The 22,636-nt window shown below is 37.5% G+C and overlaps 1 long non-coding RNA gene across 2 annotated transcripts in view; it reads left to right on the top strand.

The window, feature by feature from the left end:
• LOC149805227 (uncharacterized) overlaps nucleotides 1-22,636 on the top strand; it is a 124,398-nt gene that overhangs the window by 73,718 nt on the left and 28,044 nt on the right. Inside the window, exons 3-4 of one of the 2 annotated variants that reach the window (XR_016418365.1) lie at nucleotides 1,440-1,499; nucleotides 5,378-5,474. The exons of the other annotated variant lie outside the window; for it this stretch is intronic. This is a non-coding gene — a long non-coding RNA (uncharacterized LOC149805227). The remainder of the gene's footprint in view (nucleotides 1-1,439; nucleotides 1,500-5,377; nucleotides 5,475-22,636) is intronic. 2 annotated transcript variants of the gene reach the window in all.

Raw genomic sequence — 22,636 nt, 5'->3', positions numbered from 1 at the left:
TACAAAGAACCTCTGTTGGGGTTTGAACCGAGACAAGGAAATCCCAGTCAAGGGGTTACATTATATGTCACTCACGAGGCAACCCCTTGACCGGAATTTCCTTGTCTCGGTTCAATCCCCAAAGTAGATTTTTTTTTCTCACCCAATATGTTCCTTTAAATTAAAAAGAACTCTTCACTAGTGTAATATTGTTCACGTGCAAATGTTTACATGCGGCTTATTAATACAAATATTTTAATGACGGTTGTGGTATGACCGTTGCATCCGAAGTACAAAGTTTATACACGTGAGCAAAGAAAAATAACAACATAAAACGTCGCATAGTAATGGGGTATTATCACATTTAATATATGGATGTTATATGAAATTAACAATAAATAATTAATATTTATTACAATTCACTGTTTGTTTCATTTTCATCTGTTCCAATTTTGAAAGGTTATATTGTAAATAATGAAACAATAATGGGTACTAAGCTCTACGGTAGTTATACATAGTACAAGCTGTAACGAAGAGTAACATGTTGCATTAGATTATTCATGGGTAATTAGTGATCTGTGTCACTATCGTATATAGCTCTCGTTTTCTTTGGAGGAGGTGAAACTGTGACATACTTGTTTTGCCCTTACTATTGATTGTAAAATTACACCCGTGTATAAAAGACCCTCCAAATAGGGACCCTAGCGGATAACTATGTGCTAAACTTTCAAGTTCACGGATTCTTTGAAAATTAATTTTTCTGTCCTGAAAATATGGCAAGTGCTACACTGAAACTTTCTTATGGATTAACGTGTTGACGGGTAAATGATTCTTTCTGGCTGGCAAGTGCATTATTTGTCATTAGATATTCGTATTTATATTTTTGAGTCAACTGGGGCAAATGGAGATGCTTAACAAAATTAGAAAAAATCATGTTTGAAATAATACATTTCTGGCTGTAACTAAGTTTGTTGTTAAGAGAGCTGGGAGGCTATGAAATGTATAGGTCTATAGTCTATGTATAGGTCTATAGTCTATGTGCATGGATCAGTGTTTTCTGTCATAGTTCATTTCACACAGCATTGAGAATTTTATCCTATCTGTCACACATTCAATTTTCAGGTCAGCGTCATTAAATGTAGTTAACAGCATATAATTTGTTTCACACGAAGTATTTAAAACTAGTTAGGTAGTTTAGTCTACGTTTAATGGCGCTGACCTGAAACTGTACTGAGCTAGGCCAAAATTGACCATGCTGTGTGGAGCAAATTAGCATGATACCAAAAAGATCGACATCGTATGCTTGTTTGTCTGTCTCACTCGAAATGTTTTTGCAATTCGTGTTCTCAAAGATTAACATTAAGTTACTATGTTTTTATTATATATTTGTTGTTGTTGTTTGATTATAGAACAACTACGTCAGGCGCAGCAGAATACAACAATGGTTTCTTTATTAAAAGGTATTTCTGAGCGCGTGGACACCTTGACTGAGACGACTTGTCTGAGATGACTAGATTGAGGTAAGAAAAGTAAGGCTAGCAAAGCAGATACATTTCTCTGTCGCATGGGTGTGAAGTGTTATGCACTGTCTTTCGATAGGCATAGACGTCGACAGACATGACCTGTTTGGAAAGAGCGGTTACTTATAGACCAGTATATGAAGAGTAAGTATACATCATAACCATGCATAAATCAAACACAATATATACACATAGCCTTGAGGTCAAGGGCGCGCGCGCGCGCGTGTGTGTGTGTGTGTATGCGCGCGCGCGCCACGGAATTTAATAAATTCTTTTATATATTAAATACATGTACTCGGGTTTCTTTTGTGTGTACAACGATACCCGAGGGTGATTTATGAATATTATACAATATTTTGAAACTGAGTTCGGTTTATCCTGTGCCGCACGTGCGAAGTGCTTTCGATGGGAAGAACCGAGTACATACAGCTGTGTGTAAATTCCTTACCGTAAGACTTAATCAACACATTACGGAACGTCTTGTCAGTGAGCGGTCTATTTTAAGGACTTGCACATCTTCAGCTGTAGAGCTGATTGGAGTCGCAGCTGTAGAGTTGATCGGAGTCGTAGCTGTAGAGCTGATCGGTGTCGACGTGGTACTAGCTGTACAGCTAACTATACAAGTTGACCATATCAGCTGTAAAGTTGTACCATAACAGCCGTAGAGTTAGCAGTGTAGCTGGTCGATTAGCAATTAATCGGGCGTTGCTGACCAATTGGTGGGCGCTGATTGCTTGATTGACCAAAGAATTAAATGGTTGTCGGTGACTACCTGGAATAATGACTGACTGATTGACCAGTGTGACTGGTAGCCAGTGTGCTGGTGACGGAGTGTGTAATTCCATACATGTTATCTTTTAGCCGTGGGCTACTTTTAGGGTTTGCAATAACCAGTGTTTTGGGATTGTAAAGATAGTTGGTATGTCTGTCCCTTTGTTTTCATCATTTTACTATTTGAGTATAATACCTCATTTTTTTTACATTAATACATTTAAACTATATGTGTAAAGTACCACATTTTGTATTATTTGAGTAAAACATGTCATTCTTTTCGTTATGTGAAATCACTGTCAATCATTTACCTTTGTCCTTGTGCTGTGTAAGGTCGTTTATTTGTATTTTCATTTGTTGCATTATTAGGTTCGTGCGAATTATGTTAATTTGTCCAATATTTGGTTCGTATACACGCACCTACTAATCATGAATCTTTTCTAGTTAAAGTCATTCATCATTAAGCATTTTTGTTTTTTATCACCATCAAAAGTGTTCTGTTGTAAATCCGAGATCCAACCCGGTTATCTTGTTACAGTGTATATATATATATATATATATATATATATATATATATATATATATATATATATATATATATATATATATATATATATATATATATATATATATATATATATATATATGTGTGTGTGTGTGTGTGTGTGTGTGTGTGTGTGTGTGTGTGTTTGGACCTTTAACGTAGCTTTAACACTTTTAGTCGTATCGATAGCATTTACACGTGTGAGCGGACTTCTCAGGACATGGGCATGTGGCACTCCTCCATCGGAAAGACGCATCAGGATGCACGGCCAACAGGACAAGCGCAGCCGAACAATGGAGGCAGACAAGGAAATCCCACGATATGCGTTGGTGCCGTACCCTGTCCATACATTCTCCCATTAAACATTCAGGGGGCGCATCGGCCTTTTCAACCACCTGCGCACCCACAGGCCTATCAATCCTTCTCACACATTGAATGACTAAACTGGTCCTCGTCATCTCGACTGTCGAACTCATATCGATGTCTGCGCTGTGGCAGTTCATAGTTAAATCTAGCAATGGCCATAATGCCGCAGACATCTAGCATCATGACCAAGTCACATTATCCTGCCACCAGGCTTATCAGCCCTTAAACTAACCTCTTAATGCTGAGCGCCAAGCGAGGCAGCTGCTAGCACCATTTTTATAAGTCTTTTATATGACTCGGCCAAGGTTCGAACCCGCGAATCCCGCATCCGAGGCGGACGTCCAAAAGTAGGAAGGATGATCATGTGTTGATACTTAATGCAAATTTCTTGCAAGTAAGTTCAGTATCTGACATGTGTCTATGCATTACATATGACATAATCTACGAGACGAGAACGAGAATATTGATTTTTGAGAGAGAGAGATATTCGGTTTGTCAATAGTTTCAATAGATACATGACAAATTTCAAGATAGTTGAAAAGGAACTGAAAAACAATATGTTCATGACAAGACGAAATTTTCGTTGAATTCCATATTAATTATAGCGGATTCATGTGCAATTTACCATCAAAAGTCAATGTCTGTATAATCTGTTTCAAGTGGAAAACATGTCAACAAAACGCAGTGTTTGCACCTAACATGCTACCTGTCATGTCAGAAGTGAAGACGAGCTACAGACACATTATGGATTGGTAACTTGTTATCTTTAGCATTAGCCCAGCATTAGCCCCAAAAGGTGACTAACACCACACAGGTTGTCTTGGTCGTCATGTAAATCAGCAAGAACAGACTAGTGAAGCCAACAATTAATGTCAATACGACAAATTCTCAGAAGAAAACTGATTACCACTGATTATGTACCCTTTGGTCTGGAGACCTTACATTATATAATTATCCGACGCATATAAAGTACTCGAAAAGCGCCAAAAAGGCTCGCACACTGGCTTCTTTTGGCCGAAGACCATAATATTAAAAGAAATAAGTACAGTATAAAAAAAAACATTTGAAATGCAATGGGCAATAAAAGAAATGTTATAATGATTTGTATCAGCTCTATAAGTATAACAAATTATAACAAATATGTGATTATTGAATACAAATTCAAAACGCTCCTCCCATTCATTATCATCAGATTTCGAGATATCGAAAATATACCATATTTTTCTGTGCCGCCACCACTTATGACAGCGATGGAGGTACAGAAAAATATAATATATAAATATATATTGACTATAAATGTGAATGATAAATATTCGTGCAATGGGAAAACATGTCCCGATATAAAAAAAAAATAATTAAACAAATTAGCTATTTAAATCATGTTGTCGGCGCTAAGAAATATGCAAGTTATCACCACATAGCTAATTAATTTGCGTTACTTGCCATTGTGAACATAGCACATACGTCACTAAAAGGGAAAAACGATATGCCTAAAGTTTCAACCATTTAGCTTGGGAAAAAATCTTTTGCATTTTATGACGCACAGTTTGGCAGAAAAAACATCAACATTGTTTTAAAAAAAAAACAGGAAAGAAGGTAAACACAAAGATGGGTAATAAAGACCATATACACGTATGCTAGATGGCACATTCGTTACTAAACAGCAGAGACATAAATATCTCTGTGAGTAGATGATATTTACTTTTCCTACGTTAATACCAAATATATTGTTTCATCGAGTGCTACCACAACGTGATATAGTAGCGACAAGATCAAATATATCGGTTTCCATGCAGGAAAAGAAAATGATCTTTTGTTATATACCAAACTTGCCCCAAAATCGAAGCTTAGACGATTAAACTTAATTTCCAGCACAACATGCCACCCCATTTCATAAATTCACCTCACTTTCATATCAACGACTGAAAAGAGTGGTAGAACTGGGTTGACCTAATTTGTTGCAGTTAATTACGTCTGTGACGTATTATTAACTCTTTGATCATATTTGACCACAATGCACGTCCGACTCGTCAACGCATCACGACGGGTTTATTACTGTTGTCAAGGATGTGAGGGGAAATAACTTCTTAAAGAGGCGAATAGCTTCGATTTCAAATTTTATTACCAACAATTATTATGCAATGCAGTTTGTATTTATTTGTTGTACCTCACAAAGTACTCCTTTTTATTGCTGCAGGTATAACATCTGATGGGCACACACAGTCAACCGTTGCGTTGCGTGGTGGAAAACCTTGTACATTCAAATGTGAAAATATAAGACTACTTTTTCACAGGTAAAACTATAAGAATGAAAAATATGAAAATTATTTCGTTAATTATTTTCTACATTACACGCTTAAGTATATAATAAACATGAATATTATTTTTAGAAAAAAAAATATTATTACTATTTTAAGTGCAAAAATAACAGAAGTTTATATTTTAGTACTGAGTGAATAACAATCACTTTAGGGGTGATTTTCATTACCTTCACGTAAGATAATTGTGATCTGAGTTCATGCGCATCTTATTCTGTAAATAAAATCCGATCTCTACCTTTGAGAAAGATAGGTATATAGACAGATCTTCATTGCTTCCTTAAGTGAAACGAAAAAGGAATGGAGACAATGGCATGCTACTAAAAATGTAATGTTAATGTTATGGCAATATCCTACATACGAGACTAAGCTATTGGAAGATACGATAGTACAAATTATTTCAATATATATATATATATATATATATATATATATATATAGAGAGAGAGAGAGAGAGAGAGAGAGAGAGAGAGAGAGAGAGAGAGAGAGAGAAGACTAAAAATGGGTAAATTAGTCTTGGGAATTTACTTTTGTTCAACATCTAAAAGAATAGCTGATTGCGATCATTTAAAGCTACTTTTGAACTAGAATATGGAAATGCTACCAAAACAAAGTCGTTAGGGAGACAATGTGCCGATAAATTTTATTAATTAGAAATAAAATTGTTGGATTGTCAGAGACAGCTGAAATATAATTGCCCAGTATAGTAGAAATCAATAGTTTACAGATTCTCTTTAGCATTTCATTAATTTAATTATTGCTGTGCCTTTCGCCCATCTGAGTTTACCACAAAGGTACATGTGACACGTAAAGGAGGTAGTCTGTCATCGAAGGTCTGAAAGAGAAAAAGATCTCTGACAAATTGGACATTCCATATAGAAGCTGAAAAAGATTCAAACATTTCATAAATATTAATGGGAATGATGGATACGTTTATTGATAAACTATTTGTCTTCGAAATTCAAAGTCAATCCCAGTCTTTTAAATATGAAGTGTGATTTGGGTGGCAGGATATATGTAAGCAACTAATGTATATACAACACAGTATCAGTCATCTGTACGAAGAACACTAATTAATTTGTGACGTGGTTTCATTAAAATATAGTGATAAAAGAATCATGAACCCAGATTTCACATCTCTGTTGACAATATTATTGCTTCCCGCGTCTTCTTCTTACCAAGAATCAAATACACCTCAATTGATATAAATTTCGCTGGTTAAATGTAAACTGCACTCGGCTCAACCTATTGCACCGGTACACCGCAACCGATATACAAAACTTTCCATTGGCATCGACCCCTAAAGGAGCACTCTCTCTCTCTCTCTCTCTCTCTCTCTCAGATCGCTATTTGTACATTAACGAATATTTTGTTATACCCTTTGTTTTTGTTTCTTTGAACCTGTCTGTATTTAATGCCGATCGATATACAATATACCGTTATGTAAAATGACCTCCAACACATGTAGATACACGTGTTTAAAGTATGATAGGTAAACGACAGTGACGGAAGCAGGTCGGAGAAGGAGAACAATTTTGCGTCTGAGCGAAGAGCACACTGTAAAATCCTGGCGCTCTTATGATACTCCTACATTACTTTCAAAGCCGACTTAAAGCAATACCCTGTTATTATGAGGTGGTTTCATTGTTTTAAAGATGGCAGCAAATCCGGATAAGATGACACGTTCGGGAAGACCGTTGTCTGCGACTGATGGGCAGTTAGTTTCTGCTGTGACGAATACGTTGATGCCCAGAAATGTCTGTGTCAATGGATCCCGTTTTTGTTGACCGCTTATCAAATACGGACTTGGGTTGAATTCGCAAAATAGATAGTCGCCAAAAAAATAGTGACAAGAGATGGTTGAATGAGATTGTCACGGGTGATGAAACATGGCCTTACCTTTTTGGACTTGACTTGGAAGAAAAATAATAAAGATTAGATTAAAAAAGAAATACGAGCATAGACCAAAAATCGCTCAACGTAATCGGACCGTCAAGAGATTTTTATACGCATTATGTTATATGCAAAAGGACCGGTCGTCCAGATTTCCTGACTCTGCTAGTGTCACTGGACACTTTCGTGCCTTCAAAGTGATCACAAACATTACGGAGCACTACGGAATCACTCATCTGCACACACGTACTTGAATTGCCCATTTAGTCCATGAATGACATCCTACCTACGCATTAATCCTCTAGCGTAATAGACTTCAGAAGTCGCACATCATTCATTTATTAAAGATTAGCTGAGAGGCAGACGTTTTTAAAGTCGCCATGCGATTAGAACTGCAGTTTCCAGTGTATGAATAGCATTCCCAAAACTGAATGGCATTTGATAATTGGATAAACAAACAGAACATATGTAGAGGTGCTTGTGGTATTTTGAGGGGATGTACTGACATATTGTTCGCTAATAACAAAACTTTTTCGTACAGCATATTAATTTTCAGAACATTTTAAATACCCAGATACGGTGAAGCTAACCATAAAAGCGAGGTGGGAAAAATCATACTTTATAAAGTAATATTAGCATCAACCAGCTACTTTCCTGGAATGATGCACGTTATTAGAGGGAAGTTTTATGCTTCACAGCAATAGTATTTACATCGTATTAGTCTACAACGGTAAGTTTTATTTCAGACGATAATAGTAGGTAAAGCCCGTTGACCAGGTACAAATCAACACAGAATCACGATGTATAATTACGTCATGTCAGACCACCCTGCTTCAGAACACCGTGCGCTGAATTAACGATAGCTGTAGGAAATTACTGGCAATGTTCTTATCACCAATGTAAATTGGCAACATGCAGCTAATGCACAGCGTACAGCTGTTGCATAGCATCAGCATATTTCATTTTATATTCATGCTTCCGTGGTAGCATTTAGGGACATTCACAAACTTCGGTAGAAGTTCGTTATATTGTCAGCTTCATCTCCAATCTGAAAAGAATCAGAAATTTAAAATGCATGGATATCGTTATATGTAGTGCTCAGTTCTGAATATGTTGATTGAATCCTAACGTGTCATGTGTGTCATGTTAAACACAATTACGCCCTTCAAAGACCTATTTGAGTATATATCCAAACTGATACAGAAAACAAAGGTGGCATGTTAAAAAGTCATTTTAATCTTGACTCTCCTTTTACAATCCGTTCATGGCATATAATAATGTGGGAAATTAAATAAGCTACTCAATTTTATTTTGGCAACAATGTGATTTCAAAACTTAAATGGTAATATAATTCCCTCAGTTTTGTATTTTAAGAAATAATATTTATGGTGCAACTCTCGTTAATTATGATCCGATCCGTATCCGGAACTGTTCTCTCATATGTTTTTCAGCTTGAAATAGAACTTAGATTGACACGTTATCTTCCAATCAAAACTGGTTCCTGAGTTCGTTTCAGTTAGTGGCTTAAAATTGAAAATTTCTCCATGGTTTCATTCAACATAAGTCGACATTAACAACTGCACTAAACATGCCTCACTGGACAAAATTCATACAGTGACCTCGATTTACTTGATTAATAAATATTAGTGCCGGATTATACTTTGAACAGAGAAAATGGTTTTGCAGTATGTCAAAATGTAATTACATAATACAAAAAAAAATTCTCAATACCTTAAGACATTCTTTTAGTTTTACTATGTGATCAAGAAGACAGCATGCGCGACGCACGTGGCTGAGGAAGCACATTCCATCTCGATGGTTGGTTCTCAGTCTAAAAAGGAATGTATTGGGATTTCATAAAACACTACAGTTGTAATCATAATCTGTTAGCTACCTTCGAGATGGTCCTTAAGTTTTGATGGTTATTGTTGATAAAAAATATGTGCAATGTTGTTAACTAATGTTATTTATGAAAAGTTGTTGTTGTTGTTGTTCTAGGGTTTAACGCCATTTTTCAGCACAAGATAGGCTATATATGGCGGCCAGTATTAATGGTGGAGGAAGAACCCTGGAAAACCCAGGGAAGAACCACCGACCAACGAGAAGCTACTGGCAGGCTTTCCCACGTACACACGCTAGCCAAGCCTTGGACTCGAACCCACGCAGACAGAGGTGAGAGGGCAGTGATCTGTAACGGTGAGCGCTTTAGACCACTCGGCCACTCGGGGCCCCTATTTATGAAAAGAAATATGTGAAATGTTGTTAACTAATGTATAGACAATTGAGCAGGATAATCTGATTGTACACTGTCAAAAATTCTTGTTCCGATTTTACTTTTCTTTGAAACACTTACACGCTGTAGTTTAATGCCTAAGCAAAATTCATTTTTTTCTGGATGGTATTGATAGCATCACATTGCAGATTGTTAACGTTTAAGTTCTGCTGAATCCAGTATTCCCTGGAAGACGCTTTAGCCGAGATCCACGAATAATTCCCCGGAGTCATGTTAACGGAAAGGGATTAATTGACTAGTCATGAAATGCTGTATCGAGTTTTCCTGCTTGTGAAACGGAAGCATACACCGTTATTTCATTGATTTTCCTTGAAGTATACAATCATTCATTCTCTGCAAAGTAATTATATTCATTGGAAACCTTGTATCATTGTTAATCATTACCTGATCTTGTAGATGCCATTACAGAGCACTATGACTTAAAGGAATTGGTCTTTTATATATATATATATATATATATATATATATATATATATATATATATATATATATATATATATATATATATGAGCCGAGGTCCAGTGGTTCAGGCATTGGACTCATGAACAGGTCAACGCGGTTTCAATTCCCACTACTGCTTCAACCGTGAGAGGTTCCTGCAGCCTATCCTTGAGTAAGACATTTTACCCTGTTTACTTGGGCTCGATTTAATCTTCATTGTGCTTATGTGCCGTAAAACATCAAACCAAACCGTATGGACATTACCAGTAAACAAATACCTCTCAAACCTATTGAAGTCTTTACAAAAAAACTAGTCTAAGTCGTACGTATCTCATGATTTATGTTAGCTTGACTGTAGTACTTTGACTGGGTGTCTTTTACAGCCTTAGACTCTCGCATTGTGGAATTAAGCCGTCTAAGGACACACGGTTCTAACTGTATGGAAAAATTTGAACCAGCCTGGAAATGGAATGAAAGTAGAGTACATATGGGTTTGGCTGGCCAGGATTGGTTGATAATGAATGTTATTTTGCGGAAAGGGATAATTTAGAGCTTATCCTAGTTGTACCTTAAAAAAGTCAGAGACATTGTTTTTTATATATGGAATGCCAGTTCTTTAACAGGCTTGAGCTTGGAACACTCATTACTAAAATTAACACCTGGTTCTTTGGTGCGGAATTGAAAACGTTTAACAAACACATGTAGGTCCAGAAAATTCCGCAGTTCATATATTTTCCTCTCCACAGAAGCTGTCATCCAGGTTTCATCTATACTGATAAATATAGGTTTGATCATGAACATTCATAAATTTGAAGGTATTTAATTTTGTATATCATGGCGTTTGCATAGGTTAACTATGGGGACATGCTTAGTACCGTGCGTCCCTAACCACCTTTTTCCGTGCGGTATGAAAGATTTAATACTGCGAACTTTTTTCGTTGGACACTTCATGTTCTTCAGAACTTGACCTACGCCTGACGTAACAAGTCAAGTGCGAATAAATTAGTCTGTTCCAACAATGTCAGTTTGTTAGGGGTAAGCAAGGGCGGACGCACAGCAAGTGCAGTGTCCGATCTTGCATTAGTTAAGAACATTCTGATAAAAGGAATCGCAGGATAGTTGGTGCAAAATGTTCCTATCATCATCCCAATTATTTCTCGACGTCAACATTGTTTATCTGTCTATCCATCTCTAAGAGAAAAATACACCGTTTAGATATGAGTACCCACGTGAGCACTAAATGATATATAGTACAAGATAAAAACATATTAACGAATTTAATATTTGTACTAAACAATTGTGTGCACAAAGTTACAGTGCACATAAATGTAAGACATTACCTAAGGTCAGTATCAGGCCAGATCACTCTTGGGAAAACATTCCCCAAGCCTCTGAATCAGTCCAGATTACTCTTGGTGAAAACATACTCCAAGCCTCTGAATCAGTCCAGATCACTCTTGGAAAGACTTTCCCCAAGCCTCTGAACCAGTCCAGATTACTCTTGGGGAAAACTTTCACCAGTCGTCTGAATCAGGCCAGATTACTCTTGGGAAAACTTTCACCAAGCCTCTGAATCAGGCCAGATTACTCTTGGGGAAAACTTTCCCCAAGCGTCTGTATCAGGCGAAATCACTCTTATTGATGCTAACGTCTTGTTTCAATTTAATAATTGGTTAATTATAATATTGACTTTGAGACAGATTATTTATATATGCGTCCAGCCCCAAACTCGCACACTTGGTTCTCGTTATTTGTTTTAAAATTTCTTTTTGTGTCAAATACGTAAAATATCATGTTGATAATTAAGTATAAAGAAAGCTTTCTGAGAATCTAGTTTTAAAATATTGTCATGAGCCTATGACGCTGACAGAACAAATGTTTAAGTGAAGATTTTAATGATAGGTGTTCAGCAATATAATGCTGCATTAAGTATCTTCTTTATTTCTAATTAACTGACAATGTTTCCCACAAAGTAACAGTGTTGTTGACGTATGGGATGTCATATCAATGATCGTAAGTGGAGCTTCGTCATATTCATATCCATCCACATATTGTTATTTTCTGTTAATTCATTATCCCATAGACGTAAAAATTACGATTTCATAGGCAAGATATCTTACACGTTTTCCATTAAAGACACAAACGTTTTATGCAACTCCACAATGATTTTTACGGGAAACTGGAGAAGAAAAAAAATCGAGATATATTTAGACTTAGTCTGAAAGATACGATTGCAAAGGAACATAATGCAGATGAATATTAAGACAAAATTTGATTAATGATTGTCCATTCTTTTGAAGTTTAGGCTATAGGCCGAACATGGCATATATGGTTGTGGATTATATTTAGATTACAACCACCAGATATGCACCTCAACCTGCTAATAAGATAGAAAGTCAATCTAAAAAAATGTGCCATTTAACAGATACAAATTAAAGTTTCTAATCAAGAATATATTGCAAAATGTAGTACATACTTGATGTTAAAAGAAAGAGAAACAGTACTAGTTGTTATTTAAAAGATCTGTTTGTGTAATTGTCTAAAACAAATGTCAAAGGAATTTACAGAGGACGTTCTAGTTACTTTAAAACGAAGGGCGCGGGGGGACCACGCCTATATGCTTTTATTGACCAAAATTAATTTTATAAAAGGGTAGGTATGCATCTGACTAACATGGACATAATGCATAGTAAAATAACCATGATATCAAGCTCTTTAGCCGTGCAAAACATTGCTAAGTCTTCAGTATATCAAATGAAGAATCAAATATTCAAAATAATGCAGCAAACATTGCTTAGCGCATAGCAGAGATAGGAATAGAGAACAACAAAGCGCGTATCATTGCTATAATGTGATTGATAGTATTGCAAATATATTGTTAATAATATGAATAAGTAACATTAATCATGGTAACTCAGGCAGTAAGCAGTAAGAAAGAATACTACTTAACAGGACAAAATCGTAATTCTTTAGACAGAATACGTACGTCTATTTGTCCCCAGAGAACATAAAGCCTGCCAAGTGTCATATAGAAATAGTAAAACGGATTCGATAATCGACTAAAGATAATAAGTCAATAATTTGCCATTGATTAAGCGAAAAGACATAGTTACATATCAAGTCATATAAATATTACTCAATGCTTTCAACCAAACTCACAAGGGAAAGCGCAAAGAAACGACGACAGGATTTGAATGTCCTGCCTAAAGCAATATCATGAAGCATTCGATGGACTAAAGTGTCTGTGAAATCTGTGAAATATGGACAGTATAAGTAGAGACGAAAGTATCCACGAGCTCGAAAACTAATCCTGACTAGCGTTTCCAGTAACTGATCAAAGTGATGACCTCGAATTTCTGTCACAGTCATTGACAAATAACATCGATGAATCTGCTTCTAATCGGATACATATGAGTCTATGTTTTATATCTAAATAAATTCAATCATATTTTCTCCTTCTCCGGATGATAACGCTCCTGGCATGATCTTTTCACCTATCCTGGTTTTGAGATGAATCAACACATCATTTTAAAGTTCGATCTTGATTTCTTGCATCGTTTCTCTTCTGACCAGACATGTGTTCAAGTTTGGTGCACATCGGTACCACTGCCTATGATGGTAACTAATGTACTCAAAGTAAACCTTTCTTTACAAATAATAGCTTTTGGACCATAATTGCTCGCCTTCAATCTGACAACACTTTGAAACATAATCCCTCTTATATACAATCCTTTAGTTATAACTGCAACTTATAACACTGGTCAACAGTGAAATCATTACTGACTTGAAAAGGCCCTAATCTGTAGTATTTTGGTGTGCCGAACACGAATATAACCGTGAAAAATTTGTATTGGCTCTCGTTTTGAAGATATTCATATACCTCATTTTCTATGTTTCACTGTGTAAATTTCTCCAGTAGGACTGCAGCAACATCCGGAATAATGATGTAACATTGCATAATACTATCATGCTCACATCATCCACAGTTGATTGCATCATTTTCTGATGCAATGCAATACTAATGCCATGCGGCTGCTGAAGTAAGTTGACGTCAGCAGTGTACTATACATGTGTAGGCCTATTATACTAATGCCAGGCGGCTGCTGAAGCTGACGTAAGCAGTGTACTATATAAAGCCCAATCAGATAGGTTCAGCATTTAAAATATTTTAGACGTTGTGCGAGACAGTTCAAGCTACTGTTACATAAAACTTATTATTTTATCCATTTACGTACAATAAAGAACAGTAATGCCTCGAAAGTGTGTTAATACCGCGGACAATTTTTGCTATATTTGTGGGGAAGTGACATTTGCCAACCAGAAGAAAAGTATCAATTCTCAAGTGAAGAAGGCATATCATCTTTACTTCGGATGCAAGGTTGGTGACCAAGACAAGCCTTGGGCTCCGCATATATGCTGTGCTACATGTACAACACAGCTTTCACAGTGGTTGAATTGCAAAAGGTCATCAATGCCGTTTGCAGTCCCAATGGTGTGGAGAGAGCCAAGCAACCACCTAAATGACTGTTACTTCTGCTTGGTTCCTCCTCTTTCCGGCGGAATAACGAAGCGAAAGAAGTCGAGAATAGTCTACCCAAACATTCCGTCTGCATTGAGACCAGTTCCACATGGTGAGGGACTTCCTATTCCAGAACCTCCAGCAGAATATTCTCTTGATTCATCTGACGAAGACAAAGGTGAGTCGACCTGTTCTTCTCCTGGTCCATCAGCATGCAGTGATCCAGATTTTCACTGTGATGCATCATCAACCCCACACAGAATAACACAGGAAGAACTAAATGACCTGATTCGTGATTTGGACTTATCAAAGAACAAGGCAGAATTGCTAGGATCAAGACTCCAACAATGGAATCTTCTAGAAGAAGATGTCACAATTACTGCATATCGAAAGCGCCACCAGCAATTGGAGCCTTTCTTCAGAAAGGAAAGTAATCTGATATTCTGTTCCGATATTGAGGGCCTCATGAATGCTTTAAAAATCACTCATGACCCACAAGAATGGAGACTATTTGTGGACTCTTCGAAACTGAGTCTCAAGGCTGTGCTTTTGCACAATGGAAACATTCTTCCATCTATTCCAGTAGCGTATGCTGTCCACATGAAAGAGACATACGATAACTTAAGGCAGCTACTGAATTCCATTGAGTATAACAAGTACAGCTGGCACCTCTGTGGTGATTTGAAGGTAGTTGCCCTTTTAATGGGACTGCAGCAAGGATATACAAAATACATGTGTTTCTTATGCGAGTGGGATAGCCGAGCAAGGGAAATGCACTACATGAGGAAGGAATGGACTCACAGGCAGAATGTAGCCATTGGAGAGAAGAATATCCAACACCCAGCTCTGGTTGAGGCTCAGAAAATCTTGCTACCACCCCTTCACATCAAACTAGGTTTGATGAAGAACTTCGTGAAAGCCATTGACCGGACTTTGCCAGCATTCTGATACCTGCATGAAAAATTCCCTCGACTCAGCGAAGCAAAGATTAAAGAGGGAGTTTTTGTGGGTCCTCAGATTCGAGAGCTTTTCAAAGATGACCGGTTCAACAACTTGCTGGAAGGTGACGCGAAACAAGCATGGAATGCTTTTCGCCTAGTTTCTACAAACTTCCTCAGAAATGTTAGGGCAGAAAACTATAAGGAACTAGTAGAAGACATGTTGATGAAGTATAAGAAACTTGGCTGCAATATGTCTCTAAAGATTCACTTCCTTCATTCCCATTTGGATTTCTTTCCTAGCAACTGTGGTATTGTTAGTGATGAACACGGCGAACGTTTTCATCAAGATATCGCAACAATGGAACAAAGATACCAGGGAAAATGGTCCACTACAATGCTGGCTGACTACTGCTGGACACTCCTCAGAGATGCTCCCGAACAGCTGTACAAGAGACAGGCGAAGAAATCTAAGATGTAGTCAATGACTTGATTTTTTATAGGTAGGCTATTACAGTTGACCTTTTACTATTGGAATGCATTTCGTTATGTAAACATTAATTTCTTGCAGATTACAAAAAAACTAGAGCCAATTTTGCAATTTGACTGTCATATTCGTGTTCAGCACATAAAAATTGATAAGAATTGACTAATTTTATTTCAGTAACATGACTTTTGTAAAAATTTGTTGTCCAGTGTAATCTGTCTAGTTACAAATGTACTTGCAAAGCTGTCTAGTTATAAATGTACTTGCAAAGCTGTCTAGTTATAAATGTACTTGCAAAGCTGTCTAGTTATAAATGTACTTGCAAAGCTGTCTAGTTACAAATGTAGTTTACAAAAGGGTATCTAGTTAAAAATGTAGTTTACAAAGCTGTCTACTTATAAAAGTACTTTACAAATCCTTCACGTTACAAATGTACTTTGCAAAGCTGTCTGGTTACAAATTTAGTTTACAAAGCTGTCTACTTACAAAAGTACTTTGCAAAGCTGTCTAGTTACAGTGTAGTTTGCAGATCTGTCTAATTACAAATGTTTACAAAGCATCAAGTTACAACTAAAGTTTGTAAAGCTGTCTGGTTACAAATGTAATTTGCAATGCTTTCTACTTATAAATGTTGTTACCACTACGATGGCCTGAATGGTTAGAGCGTCTGCCTCGGACCGGGTAGTCGTGGGCTCGAACCCGGTCGAGTCATACCAAAGATATATAATTGGTACTAGCAGCTGCCTCGCTTGATACTCAGGATTAAGAATTAGTGTTAGGACTGGTAGGCCTGGTAGACCTGGTATCAGGATAATGTAACTGGGTGGAACAAGATGCCATATGTCTGCGGCATGATGTCCCAGTGCTAGACATCCATATAAACTGCCACAATGCAGACAACGTAGCAATATGACTGAAAAAGTGTTAAAGCTACGTTAAAAATCCAGATCTGAATCTCTCTCTCTTTCTCTCTCTCTCTCTCACATACACACACACGCCCACACACACACACACACACACACACACACATATTTAGTTTACAAAGCTGTCTAGTTATAAATGTGGTTTACAAGGCAGTCTAGTTTTAGAAATGTGGTTTGCAGAGCTGTCTACTTACAGATGTAGTTTACAAAGCTGTCTACTTACAGAAGTAGTTTACAAAGCTGTCTAGTTACATTTGTAGCTTACAAAGCTGTCTAGTTACATTTGTAGCTTACAAAGCTGTCTACTTACAGATGTAGTTTACAAAGCTGTCTAGTTACAAATGTTTATAAAGCTTCTGGAAAGCGGAGATCGATGGTTTAATACTCTAAGTTACCGGTAACTATTAATTCACTGCCTTCTGATGTCTCTGCTAAACAGGAGACAAGTGTTGATGGTCTGTCAAATGACTGTATTTTTTGACAAAAATTAAATCTATGTGCCACAGAGAAGAAAACAAATTCAACAGGAATCCAACCACATTGTTGTTTTTATTTTTCAATAAAAAACACAGCAAAACAGATGGCATACTATTACATGAACAATGCAATTTATGGAGAAATGCACATTCGCATCTATCACATGGATGTCTCCGTTTCTCTGTTATTAAAATGTTGCTGTTTTATTTTCTTGACTTGCCTCTATAGTATTCTTGGTTAACTGAAGTGTCTGTTTTGTATTGCCCCCATTCTCCGTCTTTTTTTCTTCCTCGTATTCTTTTTTTTAAATGTTTCTTTCTTTCTCTTTCTTGATAGATTTCCTCCTGCCAGCTAGTGTATGTATTTGCTATTCGAGAAAAGTCTTGGTAATTTCTCTTCCTTATGGGTTTACTTATACAGTCACGGTTTAATTTAGAATTATTTTTGTAATCCATGCAATTCGCCATTACCAGTGCCTAATTCGTTGACATGAAGCATGCTGATGTGAAAACAGAATTACTTTGCCAGAAATAACTGGAAAATATAGAATAATGAAACCATGAGTCACACTTATCTCATTTATCCCACTATTAACCTCGCCTCGAACCTTCATATAATTTGTAAATTGTAATATTTTGCTCATCGTAATACTGTTTTGGGTACATTCTTCTTAAAGACATATTGTTTTATTCAAGACGGAAAAGTGTTGGTGCTATTTTTCGAATATATCGTGATCTTTATGAAATTACATCGTGTCCTTTAAATTGAATTTGATCACAGAATGTCATTACGCACAGTAACACTTGATTAGAGGGGTTTTTCTTTGTTTTCGTTCACGATTCGTATCTGACTTAAATACACACTGCTTTGGTTTGTCCCCATCATTACGTTTTCTCCACTCCCAGTACCATTCCCATGGTGTGCTGATTAGCAGAATAAATTGAGATATAGTCAAAGTTTTGAATCTTTACTATGCAATCTCGTTTATAGCTCTAAGTAGTATTATTATAGGGTATTAAAACCATCTAAACAGTTTTCAGTTTCTATCCCGAAACCCCTTCTGTATTCTCCATAACTTTTCCCCACTGTGGATTTTCGTATGCGTGTGTGTCTTTGTTTGTAGCCCTCGGGTAACCCACGCCAAGGGCTACAATGGGTTGGGAGATGCTGTGTTTTGAGCTCGCAGAATGTTCGATACACCTTGCAACCATTTATTCGATTTTCACGCCTCTATATCACTTACCTACTTTGGGTTGTCCGCGCCCTGGTTACGTCAATGGGGTTTTCCATTTCGATCGATACGGTCTCGAATTCATTCGATGTAATCTCTTTATTTTCAGTATCCATAAACTATAGTTTACTGACTATATTGAGACTGCTTTGACCGACCGCGACAAGTTCTCGATCGATACGTATTGGCGAATGCAGTCGAGGGTCCATCATAATCCTGGTAATAATGTAATTGCGTAGCATATTTACTCGGGATTTCATCACGTTCAGATGTAACACACACGCGCAAACCAATTACTCTTTTATACTGGTAAAATTGCCGTACAATAACATAACTACCAGGGAGATTGTGCGTCCTAAGGCCTGGAACAGAGTTCATATAGACTCATACTGATTGACCCATTGAATGGTGTCTAAAATGATCCTTCCTGTCTTAGCCCTAGATCTGCTTTCACGGACAACTATGTCCATAATGATTTTTCTCTTCCTGGCTGAGTAAGTGTTGGTGCAACATAAATGATAGAGAACGTGTCCGCCGTGGATTTGTCGGTGGATTCTACTTCATGTTTTGTAGGAACAAATTTCAGGGCGTTTTCGCGCCTCTCAGTGTAGTATGCGAATGGTATTTTCTCATTCGAATGAAATGATTTAAAAATGGACCTGACTAGGTATTGGTACATCTGGCAAGGTGGTCCCAACTGTCGATTCTATCTTGCCCACGTGAAGATTATATTTGACTGTATATGAGTGTCTATTAATCTAGATTACTTTACTCGCATTTAAAAGACAATTTTTATTTACTCGCTTTGACAACACGCACGGGTATCCCACATCCACATATGACTGTCATTGTATTAAAATAGATCAGGTTATTCTCTAATGTATTGCTGTATTGTCAAAGTCTCGTCGCTAAGATGCAACGTGTGCCCGTCCAAGTTGACAAGAGTAAAACGAAGGTGTATAAACCGGTGATTTTGGCATGGAAGATACACGGGCGAGGGAATAATCGACACCAGACCATTTGGTTGAGCATTCGGGGAGAACCCAAACAATATATAACCCTCCGACGCGATACTTGATTTGCCTGAAAAGCTCGCTTGGTTGTCAGTACCGATAGCATCATATGTTAGGTTAAATGCACCGTGGTGGTGATCTTGGCAATATCTGGCGAGATATTGTATCCCATGCGGGATTCTCATTAAAATGTTCAGGCCAACCGTGAACCGTTCTCAACGACAACTCTCCGATGTCAACCACATTCTGTGGAAATTCGATCGAGATGGCAAAACTGAGCGTGGGCACGTGTTTCTTATTAAAATGTTTTTAGTCTTTCCCTGTCCAAAACGAAATACTTCGTCGGGTCTCTTCATTGATCGAATCTGTATCGTACCTTCTCGGCCGTCCTCAGTCGAAACATTGAGTTCAAAAATGGGAAGCACCTCAGAACTCATCTTCGATGTCTTCATTCGATGAGTGAAATGTTATCCGGTCCATCATGTGGTCGGCAAGCAGCCTCTGACAAGCTGACGTGGCCTCATCGATTACTTCTGGCGTGCTGATGACGGCAAAAACCAACCCAACTTGTGTTTAGAAACCATCAACGAGTTCCTTTACATATGGTTGGTCCACCTTTGTGTCCACGATCACCAATACGTTTTACACGTTTAGGTAGTTCCTGGAAAAGAGCTGCCTCCAAAGTGGATTTATGTTCTTCTCCAGCTAGAGGACGAATCTCTTTTGGAATCTCCTCCATAAAACAAAACCCCAAAGATGATTGCAAGGATATTTGTGTTTGCGAATAAAAGTATTCTATATTTGCTTCACCTTTCCTGGACCAAACTTTCTATTGACGTTAAAGACCTCGTGAAATCGATCCACGTGTGATTATTAATGTATATTTTTTTAAAGTCCAAATCACTCCTGGAATACCAGGAGCTCCAACTGAGATAATGTATATGTTTATCCCTGGGTAGTTGATTCAAAACATTTCATGATTTAATTATTTTGGGTTAGGTATTTTCGCGGAAAACTTTAGTTTATGTTCAAAACTTATATGACGTGCCGATTCAACATAATTTTCAACTGACGTATCCATCTTTGATTCGTATTCGGGTAGTTCTTGTTGTGGAAGCTTCGCATGTGCCCCTCCGACATCCTTATGTATGCCCTCCAAACTGTGTTGAATTTATTTCAGTTGTGCTGGCACACGCTTTATCGAACCAGGCATTCTTTCTGTTTCAGTCATCGCGGTGGTAGTTTCCGCGACTTTTTTTCCGCTAATACACGGTTTCCGCGCTCATGGATGCAACATCATTAAACGGCAGATGGCCCATCCAAAACATCGTGTATTTTTCCATATTTTCGGAGATTGCGCTTATTTGCCATGTTGGGTGTTGTTGCGCCTCCTTGCATAATTAAGTGACCATCATACCTCAAAGCACTACGGGAGTTTTCGTTTTGTGTGTCTAAATTCGCAGCTCCCGGTTTCATGTGTAGTATTTGGAGCACATGTATGCATCATTGATGTAACAGTGATCATGCACCTTTTCATCAGTGGAAATGAAAGCTCCTTCACAGGTCCATCCTGCGAGAAGTCAAGATGTAATCACGATTCATAAACATGTACGCGGACAAGGAAAGCTGCGTTCTGATCCATTTCGTGGTAACCTCGAGCATTTAATAAAACTTCAACCGAATCTTTGTCCCGTTATAATGCTGGATGCTCAGTTTCTCCATCACATCTGACAACAGTGTAGTAAAACGCGTATGTGACTTGATCGACAGCTTGTATCTTATTTGGTTTAACCTCTGTTTTAGCGTCGGGAGACGAGGCGTCTATGTGAATGGCTACAGCTCAGAGTGATATCAGTTTTCAATCGTTCAAGCTCTCTGATTTCAGTAATCTGAATAGGAAATTCAATGTTGCTAACTTAAATTCGCATAGATGATGTTTATATTTTCCATGTGTATTATTGCCAGCCGCGGAATATACACCCTGAATTCGGTATGCAATTCGATCTGAGAAAAGGTTTGTACGGGGAAATATTATGTTCAACTTGAACGCATCTGTCAAGGACCCATCTTGAGCCTACGCTAGTGTTTTTAATCATTAATGGTCTCGGTGTTTTCGCGGTTCAGCATTTTATGGGCACCACTCTGAAAACAAGTTTGCAATTTTTAATACATAATCATCTTATTCATTGAGGTTTAAACGGTATAATCAAATGTACAAGAAGCACAAAGTTCACCTTAAACCCAAATATACCTTTTTCTTTAATTCACGCTCTCGCGCGGATTGTTTAAGTTGATTTACAGTTGCTGTTGCAGACCAACCGTGGTTGATGTGTGGAAAGTTGCCTCATAACAGGTCTTGGCTCATCAGTGAATCATAAGAGTGTAAATATATCTGCCTTTCTCATACCGCCTGGAATTCGTATTCCATGATGTCGTGTTGATTGCTTAATTCGATTCACAGACGGCATATCTTATTATAAGGGGAACATTTCCTAATTGATTATTTACCTATAAACATTTTTTTAAAATATATTTGTTTTGATACTCCTCGGCTTCCTCTGTGATGGTCGCAGGCGTTAGGTACTGGTTTTTGTTGGTTATCTTTGGGGACTTTTTTTTGGGTGGGGGGCAGGCTTGTTTTTTATGTTTTTGCCACCGTTGAGGATAATACTTGGCAACAGATCCAGACGATCACGAGTATGTGACTTGACTCTGATACCATATTTAAGACATGTTCGAGCAACAGGGCCAACACCTAAGGCGAACACATGTGACTTTCAGTATTCCTATTTATATGTTCTGTTGCAAAGTTCTCTCTTTCCAATGCATACGCCTTTGTATCGATGCAGTGATCCAGATGATGGTAAATCAATTTACGGTCATGCAACGTACGATGCCTTCCTCCATCGATGATTTTTTTAAA

This window comes from Sinohyriopsis cumingii, chromosome 2, assembly GCF_028554795.1.
Source record: "Sinohyriopsis cumingii isolate HCF-2022 chromosome 2, ASM2855479v2, whole genome shotgun sequence".
Taxonomy (NCBI): domain Eukaryota; kingdom Metazoa; phylum Mollusca; class Bivalvia; order Unionida; family Unionidae; genus Sinohyriopsis; species Sinohyriopsis cumingii.
Note: the sequence above shows the minus strand (reverse complement) of the source record. Positions and strands in the feature narration are given on the sequence as shown.